Here is a 9773-nt window from a genome sequence, read left to right on the forward strand (position 1 = left end):
CAGTTCAGAGCTATTTACAGAGCAGAGTTGCATTTAAATGACAATAAAATGCACCCTTGTTTTCTCCTGTGATCAAAAATCGGTCAAGCTATTGCTGATGGTGTGGACATCACAAGAGCGAGATTGCAAAATAATTGAACATAGCAGTGAGAAAACGCCAACTCCAAATAGTAAATGCAAATGAAAGACAAACGCAGTAAAGGCAGCAGCCAACCTCTTTAGTAAGGCTGTATAGACATCCTAGTTAGACYTGTTTGCCTTTAGTAGCTGCTTTSGCTGAACAATGTATCTGCTTTTCCTTCACTCACACACACCAAGCAGTGACTATATGAAGATACTGGCAATCCTCCTAACCTGCGGTGCTGCCCAGGAAGTTGTGACTTCTTTATCATACTCATTTGGGAAAAAAAAAAAAAAAAAAAAAAATCCTTATTTTGAAGATGCTGAGTATTCGTTTCCTCTAAATTGTTTAGTGCATCTACAATTTATCTAGTCTTGCTGCCACAGTTTAAAAATATATATATATGTTTTGTTTGAGGATGCATACGTGAACAATGTCTAATGAATATTCACTTTGAATAGTCACAGATGGTATGAATGTTGCCTCCACCTTGCATTGTCTCTCAGAATATCCCCACAATTGAATTTATTGGAAGGAAATTTCATGCAAGGCAACTTTTAAGCAAACACTAAGGAATATTCACGTAAGAAATTTCACAGGTACAAATTTAAATTTTCAAATGCAAAGGTGATTCTGAAAGTTAATTATGGAAAGGAAAAACACATGTGACTGATCCATGTAATGAAATGGACCACTAATTTTATTAACCATAACAAACAAGTGGTCTCCAAACAGTAATATTAGGTAGCTGAGTTCGTACAAAAATGACTGCATAGGAAATGATCATATGTTTCTTGAGTAATTTGAAAACTTGAAAGGAGGGGGAAAGCTCTGAAAGGGGATTTTGCATGGATTGTTCACACAGCTTTTCTTAGCAAGGGGATGTGCTCACCATGCCTGTGTTAGATGAGACCTGTGTATTGCAGGCTAGACTGTGGTTTTGTGCTTCTCACTCTCTAAGTTACAAGAATTTGACCTTTTAAAGAGGCCTTTGATATTCCAGTAGAGAAAAGGCAATAGGAAGTATGTTGTGCAATGCTTTACATGTTATAAAGTAGACTTTCCTAAAGTATTTTYCTCATTGAGTTTGGTTAACCAATTTTTCCAATGCTGCTTTTTTCTCAGGCCACTTGAATTACACGTACTCTTGATAGTGCTACTAGTATTTGTTTATAATTCTTGTTTTCCAATACTTCTGAATATCTTCCTCCCTCGTGTATTCTGTGGCTCTGTATTATCCAAGATATCGATCTCTTCTCTGCAGACAATGAAAAGCTATTGCACTGGTGAAATGCAGGTGTCAGATATTCACATTAAACATCCTGCTACCAAGGTCTGTTTCTCTGTGCGCTGAACATCTAAGTCCTTCTACAGTAAGTGGTTGAATCCATCCACCAGCAGAGAGGCTAAATTCTATTTTCTATGTGAAATTCAGCTGAGAACCATCAGTCTGCATTTAAAACCTAGCTTTTGTTGGTTTCTTTCGAATAATAAGTCCTATCATTTACTTTGCGTCAATGGTAATAAGAAAAGCTTTTCTCTGGCATTCTGCAGATGGTTTTCTTTTATCTTTTTCACAAACTTTGAGCCCTCACACTTGCATCATGGACAGTAGGTCCCTGTGACACTAGAAACTGYCAACCTCTGGAACAAGAAAGCAACCAGCATATATACTTGTCCATCCTGAAGGGCCTGTTGCTGCTGAATCTAATCATTCAAGTATGGAACCAAGCATYTGTATCAGTGTGAAGTTTTCCTTGCATAGTATATATTTAATGTAGCTGTTTTTGCTAAAGGAGAGTGTAGACCTCCCAGATCAAGTGAAATATCCATATGTTCTTTGGACTCCCTGAAGCTCTGATGGYTTGTGCCAGCTGCAGGTCAGGCTGGAGTGTTGCTCCATGGTGTTGCTGTTTGAGCTGGGGGACTCAAGCCAAGAGCACTGTGCCAGTGCAAGGCTGCCGGGCAGAAAAAAGAGTGTTTATGGGCCACGGTCTGGCCAGTAGCATCCAATTTTCGATCAAATGCAAAATCCAGATAGGAACCTTCCAAACATAGGCTGGTCATGGTAGGCTGCAGGTAGCTTTTATTATTTTGTTTTAGCACCTTTAAAATTTTAGGCAGAGGCTGCTGAGGGGATGCATATACTGATTTGCTTTACTGAACTCTCTTGGTGGAGAGAAAAGCTGTTCCAGTGGGCAATTCTCACCCTGCTGCTTTTAGGCTGGGAAAGACAGACTTGGTAGTGAATTACAGAGTTTATTCTTCTGCAGGGGAAAAGAGAGAAGGGACTATGATTACATGAGGTAGCGATTAATTAATTCTAAGGAGCTCCTTGTCAGAGAGCGCAGCACTGAAAAGGTAGAGGATATAGGGGGAGGGCTGTTTGCACACCCTACAACTGCTGTAAGATGGGTGAAGAGTTCTGCGCGGAGCAGGATCCGGGACAGTGCCGCCCTGCTTTGGCATCGGTCGGTGTGGGCTGGCCGGGCTCCTCTTTCCCACAGTTTTGGAGATGGCCGTTGTGCCRTTGTAGGCTTTGCAATGTAACTACATGGGCTTGCTCTGATCTCCATAGTATTAAAATAAAGGTTGAAACATTTATATATGAGGGATATTACTTAGGGATATACTTGTCTATGCTAAATATATGAAAACTGGGTAGGAAAAAAAGTAAACTGTCCAGAAGTATACATACATAATTGAAYAAGAGCAAGACATTTTAAAGCTTTTCTGAAGAAAAACAAGCCTAAACCATAAACTAAAATATTCTACAGCCATTTTGAAAGTTGTTCCCTCCCCTGCAGCTGTTATAAAAACTAGAGCTGCTTTCCATCCTAGTCCCTGTTTTATCTGTTTCCTTTCAGCAAAATCATAATAAAGTATTTCTGCTCCTTCRCCCTGCTTAAATGAGGAGGCTGACTGATATCCCCTTGATGCCATCTCTGTYGGGAAACAAAATGAAGTTTGTGATAGGATAACTTGTTAGTTTACACACTTTATCCCCAGGACACAGGGTGCTCGAAGGTGACCGACTGTTCTGTAGAGACTTGCAATTGCCTCAGAAACAGTGTCTGAAACGCATATGTTGCAGGAGAGAAGCGTGAGGCTTTTAAGCACACATCTTTAAAAATATGAGAGCTTAAGAAGAATTGGGTCACATCTGACTGCTACCATCTGGCCCACTTCACTCCAAGATTACCCAGGAATGTATTTCACATGTGCCTTTGGAACAAGATTATGAGCTGCCAAAAAGAAAATATTTTACAGCTGAGCATTGCGTTTCAGTCTGAATAGTTCAAATGCAATAACCAAAAGAGGATTCCATTATAAAGTATCAGATCGCTCAGAATTAGCCTCTTTGTTTTGTCTAAGCAGTTTTGCAAGACAGAGCTCTTTATTGCTGGTTAAATTTGATTTAAAGGCAACGGGCTGGTACAGCACTTTCCCAAAAGACAGTTGTCTGCTAAACTGGAGCTCCAAATAGATGGAGGGTCTTGTGTGGATGGTGTGTTAGGAAGAAGGGTATGAAGAGGTGCAGCTGGGTGGAGACACCTCAGATGGAGCCTCAAGAAACCGAGTTTCTGTTCTGAGTCAACATACAGAGGAGCTTTTGCCAAAGGGCTTCACCCTTGCCTCTTGGTTTCTCTGTGTGTGGAAGGGAGATGCTTTGTTTCTGTAAAACTGAAGTTTGTTGTCCTGCCAGAAATATATATCTATAAAAATTAATATTATTTAATAATATTATACACCAAAATAGATGTTGTGGTGATGACACTAATATCAACTTGCATAGTTGAGTGGGTTCCTCTGTGGCAAACCAACATGCAGGCCAGGAACCTACGTGATAAAAGAGGACATTACTCCTGGAGTACTTGGGAAGAAGTAGGTTCACTTCACATGGCATGAGAAACCTTCTTCAGTAAAGCAGGAAATGTGAGGGTCAGCAGCACTCCTCCTCTGGCTTGCTCTGGGCAAAAGGGAACCTTTTGAAAATGATTCTGCTGAAGGATTTGCTCCTCTCTCTACCCCCATGCAAGGAGATTTGCAGGAAYGGAGGGTTGAGGCAGTGGTTCATGGTTTCTTGCAGCATGGTGTAGGAAGGGTGGGTGCTGGTGTGTGGAGTTCAGGGGGGTGGGGGGGGGCTCTCTGGGGGAAGCTGGAATAGCACCTGAGAAGGGATTGGGAGTGCATCTCTCTGGGTTTTAGCGAGTGAGACACTTCAAAGTTGAGTTTTGTCCTGATTGTTACTTTAGGGAGTTGTTTTATTTTTTAGGCTTAAAGAATGGGGCACTTTCACTTCTCTGTAGGATATGAACTGTGTTGCACAGAGTGCGATGTGAAGCTGCGAGCAGGTATGCAGCACTTGTGCTAGCCGGAGCCACCCATTCCGGGCTTGGAGGGAGTGGGAGGGCATTTGGGGTGGTCCCACCTGGGACTTGCAAGGGATGGCGGCTGGCAAGGCATCCTGAGGCCACCAGCCTACCAAGGCATTGCCAAACTACCCACTGCTAACACGTTGCTGCTGGTCTTGGACCAAACTCTTCCATCATAGTGATAGCAGCTACAAATAAGCATAATCTCAGGGAATGGCACCTCTGTTATCCTCCAGAATAAGGCTTTTATGTCAGAGCTGATGACTTGTGATGATAACAGGAGGAAAGAAGTTCAGATGACTTTAGCTRGTGTAATTGTTGCACAATTGCTATGCCTTTCTATTTCATATCACTCAAACTCTACTGTATTTACCAAGAAAAGAAAAATCAACTCATGAATCATGCTAATTGCTCTTACTGTAGGACTGTATTTCCTATCTTGAGTGTGTGTGTGTGTGYATATATACACACGCACAAACACATATATATTTCTGTGTGTATATACATATATATAGTAGATGARTATGTAATATATACAATATACACTGTATTTCCATGTATTTGAAAACATTTACTATGGCACTTGAAGTCTTGATTTATCTGATTGCTTTGGAAGTGGAAAAATGCTTCTGCCTGTACTTGCAAACAGGCTCCAAATACAAATAGTAGAAGTGGTGTTTCATGGCTTTGCTTCAGTCTGARATGAGACAAGAACCAGAAACTCAGCTTATTCATGGATTTATTTCCTGATTCACTCTGAGCAATTCTACTAGTGTAAAGATAAGTTGTGTTTTTCATAATAAATGGCAATTAATCTTTTCTTTCTTAAACACACCCAAGGAAGAAGACAGCAGCAAGCAGCAAATAGACTTTATCTCAGGCTGTATTTTCCTGGGAATATCTGTGCTCCACCCCGACAAATAACCTATGTGAGCCAGTTGTTCATAACCATTTGTAGCCCTCACCAATGGAAGGGAGTGAGGTTTCTGTAGTCTGGCTATCATTTTCTGGGAAATMTTGTTTCACAGAACACCTGTTGTTGAATGCGTGAAAGAAAAAGAAAACTGACGTTTCCTACTTTTTCCACTGTTGCTCTCGAGAAAGATCATCTACAGCATAGGAACACCATCCTTGCTAGGGAAGTGTTTTCCCTCACTTAATGCCTACTTGAGCTCTCAAGGAGTTTTTCTTTCCCTCCTTCCCCCACCCCAGCCTAAAATCTCCCTTCAGTAARATCATTTAGGGAGCAACATTTTTTTGTGTCTCTATGCAATGTTTGTGTCTAAGGCATTTTCAGAGCTCGCAAGTGGAGTCTTTACTTCATAACTCTTCAGGGAACTCTAGGGCATATAAAGATTTTGGGTGATATTGCTAAGATCCAAAGTTGCCRTTCATCTGAAACAGGCAAGATGCTCCYGGCYCAGTGTGAGGTTCATTTCAGTAGCRGATTTTGATTTTCTTCTTGGGACAGGGGAGCTCTTGCAAAGCTAAGTGTAAAATAAACGTGACTTTTCTTCCATCCTTTGGCTTTGCTTGAGTAGTTTGAGTGTGTTTTTGTCAGAAGTATTTTCTCTCTTTCCTTTGCGTGTACCATAGCATAGGTGTAACCCAGAGCACAGCCTATATGCACTTACCTAGAGCTACAGAGCTTTAACTGCAGAGTCGAGTCAGCTTCRTAAGGGATATAATTAATTCAGGCTCTTTTATAATCTTTCTCTCTCRGAGAGAGGGTGTGTTATGTTGCTAATGTAGCTGAAGTGTGAGTTTTTAGTCAAAAATTTCTCATAGATTAGAGCACATCTTTCAAATTCAAACCTGCTTAGCACTAGGTGGCACTCTGCTCTAATCTAAATTAGTTTGTGCTACTTCTGAAGTTTGGTAAACATCTTAGCAATCGGAACAAACAGAAAGAGATTAGATTCATCAGTAAATTGCCAGGCTATGCACCCATGTTGTAATCRGAGAGGAATTTTAACTAGATCCTAAAACTATCTGAGCCCTTTTTAATATCCACTGGATGACAGAACAGAAAGGAAATGAGACCAATGTATTTTGGTTTTAGAGTGTCATTCATTGTGTTTACTGCCAAGAAAGTAGTATGGTGTTTTGAGTGGTGAATTATGTACCATTTGGCAAGTGTTAAATCTGATTTAATCCAAGGCCTCATCTCTTGAGAACATAATGTGGGTTGAGGGAAGCCTTAGTCAATGTTCCTGCCCAATGGAGGATGCCAGATTTGCTCCTAGTTGCTTTTAGGTTGTGGATGCTAGAAGGAGGGACACGACACTATTTATAATTGCCATTTTTTGCGTTGCCATGTTTCTGTATGGGTTGCGTTTATGTTGTTAGTGTGTAGGTGAAGACTTCACAGAAAGACGGATGTAGAAGACATCTGTAGACAGCTGTAGAAGAAGGATGAGCTAGTGCTCAGGACACAAGCCCAGCCCTGAGATTACCGCTTCGATGCGATACAGACTTTCTGTGTGACCACGAGCACKAAAGGCTAGAGCCAGTCAGCAGCTCAGCTGCTTTAGCCTGACTGTAATCCCCTAATTCAGCTGGTTTAGGAAGCGAGACTTTGTAGCCAGTACACACCGGCCCYCTCAGCACTATTCCTGGTTTTCCCTCTTGCGTGTTTCTGAAAGCACAGCCCAAAGCGGAGATGGAAAWAGCCTACAGCAGGTGCCTCTACAARCCAGACTTTGCCCATGTGTGGGGCAAACGTGTCTCGTACAAAGTGAAAGTGTATCCGCCTGTGTTTTGTCAGTAAATGTTGGCTTTTTAATGCTGGTTTATGAACCTTGTCATTTGGGCCTTATCCTTAACATTAAAAGTTGTTCCATAAAATACCTTTGCTTGTGCTCCGTATGGTCCAGTTCTAAAAGCCCCAAGTGACTGGTGGTTTCTCCTAATAGATAGCTTAGTGGAGTTTCTGTTTCTCTGAATTTTACCCAGTTTTACAGTTTTTTACCATAAGACAATTCTAACTTTTTTGGATTGCCTTTGTTATTTGTTCCCTTTCAAATACTTGTAGCTAATTAACTTAAATTTCTACTCCAGAATAGATTTTAGTGTTTTTTTTTTGTTTGTTTGTTTTTTTGTTTTTTTGTTTAACGGCAAAAAGGCACATACTTTGTAGATTTCTTTCTTAAGGGAAAAGAAAGCTCATAACTTCTCTGTGGACCCACAGGCATGCATGCAAAGAAAGTTAAATGAGAGTAAAGGCTATCTGTACACACATGGTGTGTAAAACTTTTTTTTTTTTAATCTTTCTATGAGCTATTACTTCCCTCTCTGTAAAGACTGCAAGAATTTCCATATAAATTCAGAAGGGTTTGAAGTGGTTTATTATGAAATGTGCCCAATTTGACTGTTGTTTGTGGTTGAATATAACTGCAATTGGTTGTTTCAAATCAGTCCAATATGTGGTGGAGTACTGGTAAAATGCACTCAAGCAGTCTGTCTTCCAGTGTATATTTCTCCTGGCAGAGTCTCTGGATCTCTTTGGCCAAGCATTCAGCACTGGGATATAATCTAGATTCCCAGCAAATTCTCAGTTAAGTGCAAGATGTTTCTTGAGCACAGAGCCAGAGATCAAACCGAARTAATGCTCACTCTCAGAAATATCTTGAAAACTGTTTGAATAACCCAGTGTATACAAATATTTTAGGTCAGCTATCATATTCTCTCAAGACCTGTAGGCGTTCCTGTCTGGGTGCCAGCAGCACTGCATCGCGAAGGAATGGAACCAGCGCCGGTTTCGTACTTTCACTACTGTGTCAGTGAATCCACCCACGGCTTGCTAATGTCAGTGCAACGTGATGGGAAGTTTTAATTACCGCTTGGCCCTTGTATTGTTTTAGTGATTTTTGTGTCAGCACTGCGAGAGAAAGGATAGGGCAGTATCCAGAGACCTGAATCAAAGTAAATCATCCAAACGTTTGCAGACAAATTTACCTGCTGTCAGTTTGCAAAGCATATTCGGAGCCAGAGCTGTCCAGTGTTTCATTTTTAAAGCTTGGCCTTAAATTAGAGGATAAATAACCCTCAGCAATTTGTTCTGTTGCATTCCTGGAGCTCTATAGCATCACATCTGCGAGCAGCATACACCCATTCGCATGCCTCCTCAGCGCCACAGACGCGCTCGCATACTCTGCGGATGACAGCAAATCATGACTTTGGATGTATTGCCGTTAGAAACGGGCCCAGATCAACACATTGTACCACTAACCGCTTACCAGCTTTCTTAAACCTGTGGTGTAGACAGAGCTTAGGCTGGTGTCTCACTTCATCACAGCAACCACTGTGCAGTCTGCTGACCATCTATATTTAAGTATTTTGGCAGAATCCTGTTTCAGATTGGAAGGAATGCTTTTAATAGTCTCTACGTTTCTTGTGGAGGCCTGCGTTAAGGAGATGGTTGCATCCTACACATACTTAAGTCTGATTGGAAAGCACGATATGGCACAGATGTGCTTTGTGGCTACGGGGATGTCAGCAATGCAGATTTAAAGTACTGATTGATTGAAAGAAGAAAGATTCAGACACTCAGATTAGAGGCCTGGTTCAGATACTTCATGTGTAAAGTAGCAGTAACTTTCTTGAAGGCAGTGCTGCTGTTGTGCTGTAGTTGGGCAGGTGAAAAGATTCCAAGTACTTCATTACTGGAGCACATCGAATAATGCTTTTAACACTATGCTTTTATGCCACTTTGAGATTTTGTCTGGGGAGCTGTGAAGCTCCTAAGAAGCCCAGCCGCTACGAGTGCCAGCTGCTGCTCGCGTTCACACGGGAGAATTTGGCTCTTCCAGAATTCCTGCAGCAGTTTAGAAGATCAGAAATCTTTTGCTGTTCTGCAGGACTAYGGTATCCAAAAAGAGATGAGGCTTCTGTATATCTTCGTTCAGGTTTTGAGTTGTTGAAAAGATAGCTGGTCAGCTTCTGAGTTTTGTGCAGCTGGAGAGGGCTCTGTGGTTTCCTTGTAAAACATAGAGGTCTCACTTTGCATGAAATGTTTGCAAATACTGTAACTGGGCTATGTCAGCGTGAGGGTTGGATGAAACAGAATTGTCAACCACAGAAATTCACATCTTAAGTATAAGTCCTTTCTCCTCCTCCCCTCCCTCCCTCTCTGCCAGTTAAATTAAATTAAAATAAGAGTATTTTATTTTTATATCAAATATTTTGTCTTTTTTTCTGGCTCATAAACTAAAAAAATTCTCTTGGATTACACTATAAACCTCTTCATCACAGCTACCAGGACTCAGGAGTGGAAA

Source organism: Rhea americana, unplaced genomic scaffold, assembly GCF_003343005.1.
Source record: "Rhea americana isolate MKP2758 unplaced genomic scaffold, rheAme1 scaffold_44, whole genome shotgun sequence".
NCBI classification, from domain to species: Eukaryota; Metazoa; Chordata; class Aves; order Rheiformes; family Rheidae; genus Rhea; species Rhea americana.